The sequence below is a fragment of the Camelus dromedarius genome, chromosome 14 (genome assembly GCF_036321535.1).
Source record: "Camelus dromedarius isolate mCamDro1 chromosome 14, mCamDro1.pat, whole genome shotgun sequence".
NCBI classification, from domain to species: domain Eukaryota; kingdom Metazoa; phylum Chordata; class Mammalia; order Artiodactyla; family Camelidae; genus Camelus; species Camelus dromedarius.
Genome location: NC_087449.1, coordinates 15,459,199 through 15,475,284, shown reverse-complemented (window position 1 = coordinate 15,475,284; position 16,086 = coordinate 15,459,199). Strand labels below are relative to the sequence as shown.

Genomic DNA, 16,086 nt, shown 5'->3' with positions numbered 1-16,086 from the left:
AACCCTCACAGTCCAGAATTGTGGTAAAAGCAAGCAAACCTGCAGTTCCACAGTGCTGCAAGTCCTGAGGAAAATTTGGGAATTACCCAGGAGAAGTTCTAGGGGCAAAAACAAAAACAAAAACACCAAACCATTCCTGATTACTGTGGCTTGTGATTGTAAAGTAACTGCCCCCCCCCCCCCAAAATCATCATCATTTTCTCTGTTTTAATTATGGGGAAAAAAAGGGGGACTGGAATAATCTCCAGGCTCAAAAAACACACATTGTTATTTTCTAGGCAGAAAGAACCAGAAATGATTGACAGAAGCAAGACTCTCACCGTGATAATCAGGAACAAAAAAGTTATGAGGGCAAAGCATAGCAATTAGGGGAGCCACAGAGTTTCACATTTTCCTCTGCTCATTAGCACACCGGATAGGGAAAGTGAGGAGAGATGGCGTAGCCATTACCAGTCGGATCTGAATACCTTATTCCTTCCTGGTTTTGTGTTGCTTGCAGTTACTCAAGCATGCAGACTACAGCACTCCCCTGATCAATTCTCTTCCATATTTCAAGAGCCGCAAGGGCAACGATGAGCCATTTGACATTTGCAATCCGTTCATAGGGCAGCGGCTGAAGGCTCAGCTGTTTCAGGAACAGACTGTGGACCAAGACTGTCAGCTCAATTAGCAGCATACGCGAAACATGATGGAGAAGCCAGTTCCTCTCGCTCCTTGGACATCCTAACTTTTAGAAGGCTAACTAGGTATAAAAAGAGCAGGGGTTGCACATTTCTCCTTAGGCCAGACATCCAAGGCGGCGCAGCACCCGACCCAGTGGCAGGGTGTTAATTAAATTAGGCTTCTTGAGTTAAAACACTGCCACGGGGGCCAGGCCCTGCTGATGAGGACAGGTCTCCCAAGCACTCTTGGTCCAGCTTTATGTTTAAGTAGTGAGATAAAAAGAACACTGTCTCAAGTATCTATCTTTAAGCGATGAACTCATACGCAGGAGAAAGGTATCTTCACCATCTTTAAAGAAGGTTCTGAAGCTCACTAATTTCACTAACCTCCATGTCTTCTTTTATCTCAACTAATCAGGAAAGGGTAAAATTCCAGTAAGACCACGAAACACAATAAAAGTCACCTGAATGTTGGTTTAACCTTTAGTTTTTTTCTGATAATAATTCATGGTCTACGTAACACCACTTTAATAGTTAATCTACTATGGAGAATACCAGGTTCTTCTTTCAGAGATTTTTTTTTGTTTGTTAGTTTTTTGTTTTTTGTTTTTGTTTTTCCCTTTCCCTAAACTCAAATGAGTCAATGGAAAAGAATCAATGTCAAGACTGAGGATAATCTGAGGTGAGCAGAATAAAAATGAATGGGACACTGGTTGGCGTTATGTTTATCCTAGACCAGGTAGGAGACAGCAGGAGGCAAAACAGAAAGGAGCAGTTCTGAAACTCTAGCGAGTGTCAGAATCACTGGAGGGATCATTCACATGCAGCTTGCTCGCCTCATCTCAGGTTCTAGAATCAGAAGTTTTGGAGTGGGGCCCAAAAATGTGTATTTCCAACAAGTCCCCAGGAGACCTAATGCTGCTGGTCCCGGGACCACATTTTGAGAAGCACCGGCATAGTGGTTAAGGGCATGAGCTTTTGAGTCAGGCTTGGGTGAAAATCTGTCCCTGTGTGACTTTCCATGGGCAAGTTACTCAGCCTCTCTGATCCTCAGGTTCCCCATCTGTAAAGAGGAGATCATGATCCTTACATCATAGAGGGGATTAAGTAAGATAATGCATGAAAACCACATGTCACAGGGATACAGGCAAAAATGGAGCATCAGAGGATGGACGTGACCCAGGTCTTTTGTTGAGTCTCTGGGAAGCGCCCTGCCAAGTGAGGATCCTTGGCTTCACCCAGGAAAGGATTCAAGAGCAAGCCACAGCTGAGTAAAACTAGATTTATTCAGAGAGATACATATTCCATAGACAGAGTGCAAGCCACCTCAGAAGGCCAGGGAGGCCACAAGGCACGAGGGTGCGTGCTTAGTTTAAAGTAAAACTAGATCACACTCCATAGACAGAGTGTGGGCCATCTTGGAAGGTGAGGGAGCGAGAGGCCGTGAGGCACGGTGTTGCTAGTTTTTATGGGCTCGGTAGCGTCACAGGCTAACAAGTGGGAGGATTATTTCAGCTACTTCGGGGAAGGGGCTGGGATTACCAAGAACTGGGCCACCGGCCACTTTTTGACCTTTTGTGATTAGCCTGAGAACTTTATGGCACCTGTGGAAGTGCCATTTACCATGCTAATATATTACAATGAATGTATAACGAAGCTCAAGGCCTACTGAGAGTCAAATCTCCCACCACCCTGGGCCTCAAGGTCTATTGGGAGTCGCCTTCTCGCCATCTTGGTGCTAACTGCTATGTCATTCCTTTCATGACTGTGCCCTGCCCCCTTCCTTCCTGTCTCAATGGTGCCAGGCACGTGATCAATGTCCCATAGCATTCAACCAGGCTTGATATAGCACGACTGAGAGAGGAATCAGACAAACACCAAGGGCTATTTCCTGGATGCTAATGAAAGGATTATCGTTTGAGAAAATTTAAGTGTTTGTAAGACGGATAGACCCTAAGTTAGCATCCTGCAATTGAGGCTATATAACAAAAAGAATATGAGAATAACGTAAAAAGCACAACATGGATAAAATTATAACCAAATTTGCAGTGCAGTAGAGTTAAATATAGTTAATTACTAATGTCTCCAAGGAACGTGTATTAGGTACCTCTTTTATGCCACCTCAAACCTTCTTGGTCTCACCCATGCCATTGGCCATTGAGTCACCCACCATCACCATAACCAACTTCCTTCCATATCGGGCCTGGTCCCTGCTGCCTTGTGCCCCACCTACCACCCCAGATCACTGCCATAGGGTGTCGCTATTGCCTTGAGGAGAGATGTCCCAGGTTCTGGCGGCCTTTGCAGCTCAACCAGATAGTTAACACTTGTGAACGTATGGAGTAAATCTTTGACCAGTAGAGATCAGGGCCAGGGGATACATACCCTCTTCTCTACCACATAGCAAATGTCTTGAGGCACAGTCATTCTTAGAGCCTCAGAAGGCAGCTCAGTAAGACTGACAGTCAGTTGCCCTTGATACCAAACAGCGTCCAGCTCAACACCACACTGGCAGTTGTGCTCTGCCTCCTCCCTTCCTCACTCCCTCTGTCCTCGTTCCTGCTTCCACGGGCTTGCACTCCCTGAAGAAGTAGCAGCACGTGAGCTTTGGCTCCAGCTCTGCTTTCTAGTGAGACCAAGCTAGGACAGACAGTACGCAGATGAGTTTAATTTTACCAGTAGTTCCTCCTTAGTAAGGAGTGGTTTGCGGAGTGAAGGAGTGAGCGATTGGATAATTAAATAGGAGCAAGGATGAATTAACAAAGGAGTAAGGGATTCTGTAGACTGCTAGGCTGGGATCATCATTTTAGCCTCATTTCTTTCAGCCCCTTTTGACTCTCCTGTTGTCTCTGTTAAAAGATTAACTGAGGCATATTAAACATTTTAAGAATTTATTTGAGCAAATAGGCAGTGCCAAATAGGAAGTGGTTAGGTGCATTCTACCTGCAGGAACCAGGGGTGAGACTTTTAAGGAGAAGAAACAGAAACAAAGCAATTATTTGATTGGCTATAGCTTAAAGGGTTGCTGCCTTGGGAAAGCCCACTTGGCTGTTTGTGATTGGCTGTCCTTAGGTTGTGACTTCTTAACCCTGAGGCTGTTGCAAGTTTAGGATTTGGTTTGCTTATACAGGCTGCGAAGGAGTTAGAACCACCTTAGCCTAACGGCCTCCTTGTTTAGTTAGTTCAACACGATCTCCGCTTTTTCTCGGTGTGTTCTGTGCAGGATGTTGAACTCAGCGCTCCTACGCCTGGTTATGCCCTTTGTAAGTAGCCTTATCGCCAGTAACAGTAGCACTGTGTTACTATGAATCTGCTCCCTTTGCTCTAAATTTCTGAATTTTTTTCCTCTCTGTTTTTTTGATTGTTGTGATTTCTCTCTACCAATCTGCTTACTCATTTTTCTACTTTATTCGTATATTCCTATTTAGCCTTCTCTTCATTTCGGGTATTCTTTTTCCTGCCTAGTTGCGTGTTCAGAGCCTGTCTGCAAGTTGGCTGTGACTTTTCACGTGCCCTTCAGGAAATTCTGTCATTTGCATGAAAACGACCAGCTTCCTCGCATTGCCAGGAGGCGGTACTAACCCCCTCAAAGTCTGTCTCTATGGTGCTTCTCGTTCTTTCAGTTTAATCAAACGTCCCCCCTTTCTTGGAGGTCTAAAGAATGAAATGCTCTGTCATGGCTTTTGCTTTTAACTCTTCAATGCTCATTAAACATGGGCTTCAGGAATTTTTTTTCAGTACTAAAAGAATAAGGATGAAAAGCTCAAGTTTGGTTATAGCAGAGCCCCACCTACAATGTTATAATTCCTCCTTAGAGTAATTGCCTGCCTATCCTTCAAGCCATAGTTCTTCACAAAGAGAACAAGGAAGCTAAACTTTGAAATGAACAAAAGAGGGCTGGTTTGGTAAAGCACCAAGTTGAAGGCAAAGACGAGGATGAAAAGCAATGGAGTAAAGTCACGCACGGGGTTGTCAGTCTACTACTCGGCACTGCAGAACCCCAAATGTCTCCGTTTTTTGGCATCCACGTATTCACCAAAAACATTCCATCTCCTGTATTCCAAAGTCAATGCATTTTGGGGGCAAGTTCAACTGGTCAAATCTATGCAAAGCAAGCACATTTTAAAAGATTCTAGCAATTAAAATAATTGGCCAGCTAAGAAAAGGCTGTCCTAGTTAATTTGTCTCCACTGAAAGAAACATTAGGCTTTAGGGAAAAATGTATGTTTAATAGAAGTAATAAGTTATTAATACAAATGGAAATTCTGCAAAATGTAAAATAGTGAGTAGTGAAAACTGTTCAAGTTGCTTCCTGAAGCTAAATTAGTTTGTTCCTTTCTCCCACACTATCCATTAAGTTGTTAATTGATTTAAAATATTAATACAATTCAAGAGTCACAGAGAAACACCTCCTTATTTGCAATTTTTCTGTCAGATGTCTTACTACTGTATCAAAAATGATTATTCATAGTGTAAGCATATGTTGCAATTAATCAAAGACATATTGCACAACAAGCAAGAGTATTTACAAATGTTCTCAGTGTTCTCAGCCTGGTTAAAAAACAGATCCTCTATTCCCCGTATAATTTTAAATAGTCTGCCTTAGAAGTCATGTTTTCTCTTATTTTTATACACTCCATAGTTCATGTTCCTGTGGTGCTAATTTATGGTGTTTATTTGTCAACCTGGCATTAATAACTATTTAAAAAAAAAAAAAACCCACCAGGCATTTAAAGGGGGCTATTAGTTGTGTCTCCGGGGAGAAGATGAATGGTTTTCTGTGCCCGCATACAGATGCCGGTCACCCTGCTGGGTGGCTGAGGGATTTCATAATAGAGTATTCAGCAGGCAACGAATGTTTGTTATCATCAGTTAGGGCTTTGTTGCACAATGCCTTTGGAGAACTAAGATAAACCAGGAGTGTGTCACACAGAGCCCCTTTTTCCCACTCTTTTAAGACCCGGTCAGAGAGAGGAACTGCCTGCTTCATCCTCCCTTGCCTCTAGGCCTTCCCGTAGTTTCCACTTTGCTGTATATATATATATTTAATTTTAGATCATGATCAATTCGCAGGAATTTGCAGAATCGTGTATAGAGAGGTCCTGTGTATTCGTCACCCCGTCTCCCCCATAGAACATCTTGTATAACTACAGTGCAACCTCGGAAACCCGGAAATTGACATTGGTCTGCTCCCTCTTTTTAAAGGGGCTTGTTACTTAACTCTACATAGAAGGGAGTCCCCGAGTGCGTCGTATTTTACCAGCTGCTGTGAACAAATTACAAGAGAGTGAAAAAAATTGAAAAATGAGGTACTCAGAATATAGAACGCTTAACTTCTTTGCTTCTCTACTCAAAAGTTTCATACAACCTAGTTGTTTCCTTGACCCATATGTGAACTCTTCCTTGGGGTTGGAATAAGGGAAGAAATGCCACTAAAAAGAGCATTACAATGTTAAATGCCAATAACAAGAGCATCGCAATTTAAAAATCTCTTCAAAGCATTTTAAGACAATTGTGTTAAACCATCATTTAAGACACTTTAGTTGTGGAGAAATGGTCTCCATTGCTAGTATCCTCACAGTCAATCCAAACCTTATTCGTGGGTATTTGGAGCGATGATTGTTTGAAAAAAATGTATTCTCTTACTTTACAATTAAATGATGTAATTACTTTGAAGATTATGTCAAAAGTCTGCCTTTTGTAATACAAGGACTTGATACTTTGAAGGGCTTTCCCACTGCAAGTAGAACCTGCATAAAATTAAAATTTTTACTTTGTTGCTGAACTTGTAAGGAATAAGGAAAGACTTAGAAAAAAAAAAAAGGTGTGCTAAAACTATCAATGATCAGGTGAGCACAAGGGAAAAGCAAGGCTGCCCTGAGGGCAATGGGATATTAATACTGAAACTGGAGACTAAGCCTTCCATCAACGATAAAGGGAAAATTCATTAAAGAACTAACACATTAAACTGGATCCTGAAAGGATTTTCACAAACTGAAATTAACTCAATACTCACAAACAAGTGAGAAACAAACCCCCATGAATGAAGTCAGCAGAAATCACAAGCTGCAGATCCAGACCACCGAAGCTATCAGGTGTTAGAAGACGAGGTTTCAGAATAATCAGCCACATATAAAGAACTTAAAGAAATTGTAAAAAAAAAAAAAAAAGTCACAAAGTAGGAAAAAATTGGCAAGCAGCACAGGACCATCAAAAATGAGCAAATATATTTGCAGTTTTGTAGTTAAAGGAAGGGGTGTTGGAGTACTTAATACAATCACATGCCTGGTAGCACAGTGAAGAAATAGATATAATGTCGGTAGGACTGGGAGTCTGGTGGGTCAGGAGATGTGCTGAGTAATAAGTGAAAATACAGCATCACTGTGCATCTCTCTTTTCATACACGTTTAAATTTGTTTTGCTTTTACAAGAGAGTTTGCTGTCTTAATACTATTGGCGATAATTGCTACTGTTGTATTATCCTCCTTGGTTCATTGTGGAGCCTGATAGACCCTTTCTTCACTCTAAATGCTGATAGAAGTGATACAGGTACATATACCTTAGGTTTTTGGCACAGTTTAGAAATTCAGTTTAGCTTCTGTATAAGTAGTTTTCATACTTCAGTTCCCCCCACCATAGTCAATTAGTTTTCATTCTTATTTTATACCTATTACAGTAAAATGTCAAAAAGTTTTTGTGGATACCAGTGACATACTAAATAGTAAGTTTTAACAATTTTATATCACTTTTTAGCCATATTTAGCTTAACTATTAATTCATTTTAAATATTTCAAAATCAATATTGAATTATTATATTTCAATATTCAATTTGCTTCTTAACTCTCTAGGGATCCGTTTTCTCCCAGCCTGAATTCTCAGGGCACACCGTTGCTGAGTAACTGCAGTGTGTTGCAGCTTAACCCTTTGTATATTGGGATGATGAGAAACACACACTTTTTTGTTCTCTTTGTTTACATTGTACACTTGAAACTTATATAATTTATAAATCAATGTTACCTCAATAAAAAAATACAGTCATCTCTTAGTATCTGAGGGGCATTGGTTGCAGGAGCCCCCCTCGGATACCGAAGTCCAAGGATGCTCAAGTCCCTTATATAAAACGGTGTTGTGTTTGCATGTAACCTACGCGCACACCCCCGTATGCTTGAAATCATCTCTAGATTACTTATAATATCTAATACAATGTAAATGCTAGGTAAATATTTGTAAATAAAATGTAAATGCTATGTAAATAGTTGCCACTGCTTGGCAAACTCAAATTTTGCTTTTTGAAACTGGAATTTTTAAAAATATGTATTTTCTATCTGCGTTGGTTAAATCTGCAGATGCAGAACCCATGGATACAGAGGGCCAACTGTACCTGCGCTATCGTCCTGTTTGCAACTAGATTCCACCTCATAAGAACAATGCAAGGTGCGTGTGATAATAATGTGTAAGTGGAAAAGAACCACTACTATATCAGCAAGGTGTAATGGAGATTGCCTCTGGCCCTTTCCACCCCTTTCCCTCAGGCTGTCCTTATCTAATTTATTTTTCTCTTCCTCGCTTCTTTTCAAATAATTCTTGTTTCTGTACGCTGATTTTTCCTGGACATTAACTCTGGGGGGGCAAGGTAAAAACAGACTGTGATTTAGCCCCTCCCAACCCCTTGGGATCGACATAGGCGCCTGTTTTCCAGGCATGAACTGGACAAGTATAGAGTTGTTAGGTAGTTAGATAAGGGAGCCCTGAGCAGATAAGGTGGAGGAGACAGAAGATGATCCAGAAGATGGCACCATGCCTGCCTTCAGCATAAAGGGCTTTACTTCCTCTAAATGAGTGCCAGCAAGAAGCCTCCTCAGGGCAATTCTTGTATGCAACCAGATTTGAGAACCAGTGGTTTAGATTTGAGTTTGTTAAGCCCATTTGTATATGCTTAGATAGATTTGTGATTTGTTGAATTCTACTGGAAAGTTCTGTGCTAAGGAGGGAGCCACTAACATTATGATTCATTCAGTGGGGAGAGTTTCCATTCATTCTCAAAAGTTTTTCCTTTCTTTAAATTAATTAACTCTGTGTGTGTGTGTAGTAAAATAACTAGTATGTGGAATTTCTGCAGTCTCTAACCACAAACCTTTGCATTCTCAGTGGGGATTACAAACAGGCAATGACAAACCTCGGCACATCTGTAATTCAGACAACTAAAATGTTTCACTTAAGCCTCATTTAAAAACTTGTATTTCAGTGTTTGCAAAGCAAGAACAAAATTAGCTGTTCTTAAAAACCAAACCAAAAAAAAAAAACAAAAAAAAACCCACCAAGTTTTGGAGAGTGCATTTGATGAGAAATTGCTGTTCTGTAACTCTAAAAAGAAAATCTGGCTAATGAGAAGCCGCATTGTGAAGTGAAATAAACTCTAAAAATAGGAGTTGCACTCCTGCGTTGTCCCTAACCGGTGTGTAGCCTATTCCTCAGACCCTCTGGGTCTCTGCTTTCTCAGTCAGACAGCCACAGAGGTGCTGGGGATCTCTGACCTCTGGTGTCCCTATTTTATGAAAATAACTGTCACTCTCTCTGCAGTCCGCAAAGCCAGCTACTCGATGCATCCTATCAACACCAATTCAATTTAGGCTTAAAAAATTCAGAACAACATATAACAATATCACCTTTGCATTTTAGTTCTTGTAATCATTCTTTTACCAGATATTTATTGTTCTTGGCACAGGGAATTGAACAGGGGCTCGAACGGACCACATCTCTTCTCTCAGGGAGCTGACATTTTATTGCAGAACGAGTCAGCCTGTGTTCCATGAAATGTAATTGTCAGAACTCTACAGTTCCTTTTCCCGTCTTCACAACATCTCACATTTGCGTTCTAGCAGATGCACCAGAGGAGATGGTGGCAGTGTGGCAGGAGGGACTGAAAACCTGGCTAAAAGGAAGCTTTGTAGTAATAGTCTTGAAAGGGGAGAAACATTGCAGTAAATCATCTTACTCCACCAAGGGGTAAAAGCGCAATTTGTTCCTTTGTGCTAGTTTTTCCCAAACGGTTGTGATTAGGCATATTTTGGAAAACTGAAAAGTCGGTGGCATACGGGGCAAGGGGGGTGGGGCGTGAGGATTAGTTTACACGGTTATACAAGTTGATTGCTTTTTAAAACCTCAGGTTGGCAAACTATAGTCCTCAGGCAAAATCTGGCACTCCACCTTTGTAAATAAAGTTTTACTGGAACACAGATACAGACACTTGTTTAAGTATTGTCTGTGGCTGCTTTTGCCCTAAAATACTCAGGATTGAGTATTTTTGAGTGTATGTCCTGCAAAACCTAAAATATATACTGTCTGGTTGCTCCTTTGTGGAACAAGTGTGCTGACCCCTGCTCTTCAGCCCTGGGTTGCTGTGTGAGCACAGCTGTTGACTGCCCTGATTGTGTACCCAGACACACTCAAAGGGCACACTTCCCTCCCTAGAGACAGCTAGACATTGTGCTGGGGTTCTGACTTCCTCCTTGAGGCATCCACAAGCTGTGGGGCCCGCTCATTTACTTTCCTGACGGGCCTCACTGTCATAGTATGCAGCCCAAATAAGTTTTATACATTAATAAAAACTTTTGCACTCCCTTGGGATAGCTGCCATGCCTCGCAGCTCGAGAAAGCTGCTCTCCTTGTCCATTACACCAGTGCGCTGCAGATACTCTTGCTCCCTTGCCGCTGAGAGAGCTTTGAAACACTGTCGGTGCACGCACACATTTTTACCCCGACATCTACACATTTTCGTACGTTTAAATAGTCGTTACGGATGTAATTTCTAGCATGTTATAAAGTGGAATGATTTAAGAGAAAATGGTTATATCTCTTTCCTAAATGTATCCCCCCAAGTTGAAATGCCATCTCAATTTGATATCACTCTTACCCGGGTAATGGATGCTGCTGCGTGACAGCCCGATACGATACTCCCTTTACAGCTGACATTCATGCTGCCCGGAGTGGGGTCTGCTGCTGGTGCACATCTGAGTCTCTCCACAGGAGGTGCTTTTGACTGAAGGGAGCTGCCTAGTCAAAGGTTAGGCCCCCTCTGTGGAAGGCAGCCAATGTCCAGTGGCTGGTCTATCGTGGGGACTCAGAGACCTGGCCCCCTCGCCTTCATTCTGCCATGAGCGCTCCAGAGCTCCCCCTTGGGGGGACGCAGGCTCGAGGGCAGCTGCCTCCCAGCCCACCTTCTCTCACCCCATTTCTGCTTCCCTCCGCGTCCCCCACAGGGCTATTCCTGAGAAAGCAGAAATCTAGCTAACATAACTAATAATTCCCTGATGCTAAGGCTATTTACTGATTCATTTTGACACATCTTGTTTTTCTTTTTTGTTGTTGTTAACTCTCTCAATTGCTTTGCTAAGATAGCCCCCAACCTTCCCTATACATTCTCTAACCCAGAAACTGTTTCCCATAAACTAAGACCTCAGAAGAATGGACAGACCTGCCGCCAGCTGGACTTACCAAGATTAAGAAGAAGGCAGCACCACAAACTGCCCCTGATTATCACTCTTCTGCTCCATCCAGTTTTACTATAAAACCCCAAGACCCCAACTCCAAGATGGGGTCACAGTCTCTAAGGCTGTGACTCTCCTTTGTCTAGCAAAGCAACAAAGCTGCTCTTTTCTGATACTCCCAAAACCCTGTCTCCTAGTCTGAAATCGTCTTTTGGGACACAGAGGCTGGTTTTTTGGCAATGTTCCCAAGAGCACACACCAATAAATGTGGGTAAAAACCTCTATTCTGGAGTGTTTCCTGAGGTGCCTGACCATTTTCAAACACACGTGACTCAACTCTTCTTTAGCATTAGGAAATCTCACTTTTTTTTCCCTTAATAAACTTATAGTTTCATTCCAGTTTGCCGACAGAATTTTATCCTCCTGCAGTGCATTTTTATGCTTGAAAGTCTTTTATTGATCACCCTATCATACTCCTCTGCAGCTAAATCATTATATAAATTAAAATTTGATTTTAAAAATTTCTTCTGACTATGAGGTTCTATATGGCGAATTTCTTCCGGATTGAGCTACCCGTGCAATAATTAGGAATCTACATTTGATCACAGCAACATACATGGATTACAAATTTTGATACACCTTACACATGAAAAGTAGAAACACATCTTTCAGACAGTGATGACCATTTTTAATTAGTTTGCGTATCTGTGAGCAAATATTATTTCCTGCTAGAATGAGAGTGTCCAACATCAGTGCTAGTCCCTTTTCTGTTTCATTTGTGCGGATGTACAAGCACCACACTTGTGCATTTCTCATAAATAAGCAGATGGGAATGGAAGTAGTTTGGTTCTGCTGGGCAGCAATGCTCTACTTTGAACTCTCAGCGATTTACCAAAAGTCACAAACTGATAAAATACCAAAAACGATTTAAGTGGCTTATCAGTTGACAAGTCAATTAGGTCCTCATCTGTTTTTTTTTTTGGAAAACAAAGAATTGAAAACCACTTGACTTGCAGAAGGATTTATTAACCAGTCATTTAAGGTCATTCCCTTTTCTCAATACCTACACTATATTTCAAATGGTTTCTTTGTTGCTTGTGACATCCCTGAGACAACACAGTAAAACTATTAAATGGATGAAAAGTTGGCCTCTATTATGAAGAGAAAGTGGGGAATTGGCAAAAGGAAAGATCTTGACTGCAGGCTAACTCTCACACAAGTCTATTTTATGACAAAACATGCATTGAGGTTGACATCTGCGAAGTAGCCTTGCCAGTGAATCTCTTGAAAAACTTCATCTCCCCTCAGGGGTACGACCTACACAAGCTTGAGGGTCTCTGTATCACATTAGTACCAAGCTCCTGAACAACCTCGAGATTTCTCTTATAAATGTTTCCATCATTTGGCCTTTAATTATAATCGGATAGTTAATAAGACTAAGAAACATTTGACAAAGGTCTTCTATAGAATTTGGTACCCATGTATCTGTCTCAGGAACCTCTGTGTACCTCATTTTCCCTGATTAAAAAATGGGGATTCTCATCGTTCCAAAATATGGCATGTGTTGCACAGATTATTAAACAGCCTGAGACTTCTGATAGGAATTTCAAAGGGAATGTGCATTCTCAAACATGCAGCATGTTATCATAGAGTTTGTGTTTTCTGTTACTTTGAAAAGCATGGTTTTATACAGGGCATGAGATTAGAAGGAAGTAAAAAACACAACAAAAAAAAAAAAAGGGTGAGTTTGAGGGGAACTTTTAAAGAATTTCAACTGTATTTATTCCCTGTTCTCTTGTACCTCTTGCTGCTGGCCATGGTATCTGGGAACACCTTTCAAATGATAAAATCAGGTGGTAAGAAGACCAAAAGAAAATATTACCCAAGGTCAGAAGTGTCCTCGCCTGGGCTGTCCCTGAAGCCGGTGGAATATTTCACATGCTAGATGAACCTTTTTTACAGCTTTCTTTTCTTTTCTCAAATAATCATTTCCAATGGCAATAATTGTGGCCAAATTATTGATCTTAGGTGTTTTAAGGAACTCAAGTATAATTGTAATCTACAACACCAAAACTTACAAAGTCATAGATAAGGTTTAACTCAAGGAATTCAAGTAACCTAACTCTGCCTATCTGTAATTTGGTTGTCTATTTGTCTCTTGAATTATTTAAATAATCTACCGTATTCTTTGACACTGGCTGGAAATATACCCCTCTTCTTAATACAGGGTATAATAATGAGATTTGATTTTACCTTCTACAAGTAAACAAAAATACATAGAGATTCACATAAAGTATCTTAGTATCTATTTACCTACTTAATATTCCTCTTCCTGGAAGAAAGTGTATGTGATTAAAAAAAAAAGTCAGAGTTTGGAGTGAGATCTGAGATTGCCCATGATTTTAGACAAGCTACTTAACTGAGCTTCTATTTACTTATCTAAGAAATGGTGATAACAGTTTTCCCCTCTGATATTATTCCATGTATATGAAAGACCTAGATGAATGCAAACAGTCAATATAAACACATATACTAAAAAATACAGCCCAATGAAAATAATTCTCTCTGCTCTACTCTATGGAGTTTAGCTTTTGTAAGGAAAGGACAAAAAAGATTTTAAAAGTCCAATCTTACTTATGAAGGACCGTTCATGTCTTATCTTTAAGCATATGGTCTACTTATGCTTTTAATAATGAAACTAGGGGGAAAAAACCAGTTCAGCTGAACATACAAATAGTTTCATCAACATAGTATTTGCAGAGAAAGAATTCACTTCACGAAAATATCACAACACTGAATTTCACATAAACTCGCATGCAGATTGTAGAATTATTTTACAGAATGTTTTGATAGAATATGTTAAATATAAGAATAATCCAATGCAATTTCCATTTAACACATTGTACAAAACTCATTCTTCAATAGAATTAATAAGTTTACAATCTTTCCCGTAAGGTGCTATGTATTCAAAGTGCATTGTAGCAATGAGGTTGAGATCAGCGAAAAAATACTGTAGAACTCCATTAATGCAGCTCAGTAATAAATGAAGTTGGATCTAATGTAGATGAAATCCACTCATAAAACAGAAGACAGATAACAGAGCTCTGTGATGTGCCGTGAGTGATGCTCGTCCTCAGCAGGGGTTGGGGCTGAAGGAATTCATACATACGTCATTACTGTCACGATGAAAATGAGTTTAAAGTTGAGGTCATCACTTTTATAGTGAGTACCACCTCTCAGAGAAAAATGAAAAAGAGAGACAAAGAGACGGATGGAGAGAGACAGAAAGTGTACACTTCTGCAATCCATTTTCTGCTGAGACTAATCCTCAAAATAATCAATAGTCCGTGACAGCAGTTTTCAGACCATAGTGTACATCAGCATTACCCAGAGGGCTTGTTAAATCACCAATTGCTAGGCCCCACGCACAGGGTTTCTAATTTAATAGGTACGGGATGAGGGCAGGAATTTGTATTTGGACAAGTGCTAGATGATGCTGATATTCTAATCAAGGGACCACATTTTGAGAACCACTGGTCCATTATAGCTTCAATCGTTGAATGACTCCTTTATTTATTAAAATGAAACAGGCCTATATAGCTAATACAGAGTCCCTAGGGACATACGGCAGCCAGCATGGATGGTATTAATGATCAGGGCAGCGGTTCTCAATTTTGGCTGCACAGTAGAATCAACTGAAGAATGAAAAAACAAAACAAAACAAAAACTGATGGCTTACACCCATCTAAAACTAATCAGATCCAAATTCCTGGGGTGGGGCCAGGGGTTGAATCAATCATTAAAGTGCCCCATGAAAGGCTAATGTGTAGTGTGACTGGAGAATCACTGCTTTAGAATATCTTCTTTCACTTCCTCACGTGAAGAAAAGATGGCCAAATAGACGTGCCCTTCGGGTACTGGTATAGGAACAATGATGTCACAAGGAAATCAAAATCCCACAGGCGCACTGATGCACAACTACTCCTGGTGATACGGGGGAGGGGGTGATTTGGAAAATGATTGTGACTGTTGTTTTGCAACGCAATGCAAGGTTAATTTACAGGTTTGAAATAACAGAACTCGGGAAGGTGAGTAGCATGCTAACTTAATCCAAGTTTCTTTTCCATTGAATGACATCAGCCAAAGAGCCTAGAGTCTAGAATGTTGGCATCTGGGCTGATGTGCAATGTTTACCTGCTATAATGACTGTTACTCATTTTACTCAGCTGAATTATTGACTATGTTGATTTAAGTTTGAGTGGCCGCATAAATAAGGTGCCCAGGGGTGAAGTGCCACAAACATTTACCAGTCTACCTCAGAAGGCAAGACTATGGAAACACACAAAGACAAAAGATTAACACTTAGAATTAGTCATCTGGCACAGACAGAAAGAATGACTATTTCTAACTGTAAGTGAGTAGACATGCCATGGAATCCTTTTCTGGAAAGACTCACAGGTCTGGAGCAATCTTTAGTATGTAGAAGGACTTTTCACAGACAAAACTACAGATTTTTAAATAAAACTCTCATGAATGAAACTGGGACTAATATATGATTATAAATAAAAAGGAATTTAAACAAACCCTAGATGTCAGGACTGAGCCTTTCAGGTACTCTTTGGTAAAAGTCAAACATTTGAAAACTATCAATTTGATTTGAACACAGACATGTTAACTATGCTGAATACGTAGCAGCCTCGCAGTGCTTCCTTAGGAGCCTGTGCCCCAATGAGGGTCTGCACAAATCTTCTCAAGGGGCTCACTGTGCTGCAGACCAGCACTGGCAGATTGGGAAACGGCCTAGACAAGCACAGGGGTTTTTTTTTCCCTAAGATTAAAATCTAAAGTCCAGGAGAGATGCTCATGCTCAGGTGAATCCTTCTCTGCTCTTTAAGTCTTCCAGAAGACATCTTGAAAATATCCTGAAAAATAATAAA

General features: G+C 40.6%; 1 protein-coding gene across 2 annotated transcripts in view; it reads right to left on the bottom strand.

Moving 5' to 3' along the window:
• Positions 1 to 13,883: 13,883 nt before the first annotated feature.
• The window catches only part of ERICH3 (glutamate rich 3), a 104,894-nt gene continuing 102,691 nt past the window's right edge, over positions 13,884 to 16,086 (bottom strand). For both annotated transcript variants that reach the window (XM_064493450.1, XM_031465392.2), the window contains one exon: positions 13,884 to 16,071. The gene's annotated coding sequence lies outside the window, so the exon portion shown is untranslated. The remainder of the gene's footprint in view (positions 16,072 to 16,086) is intronic.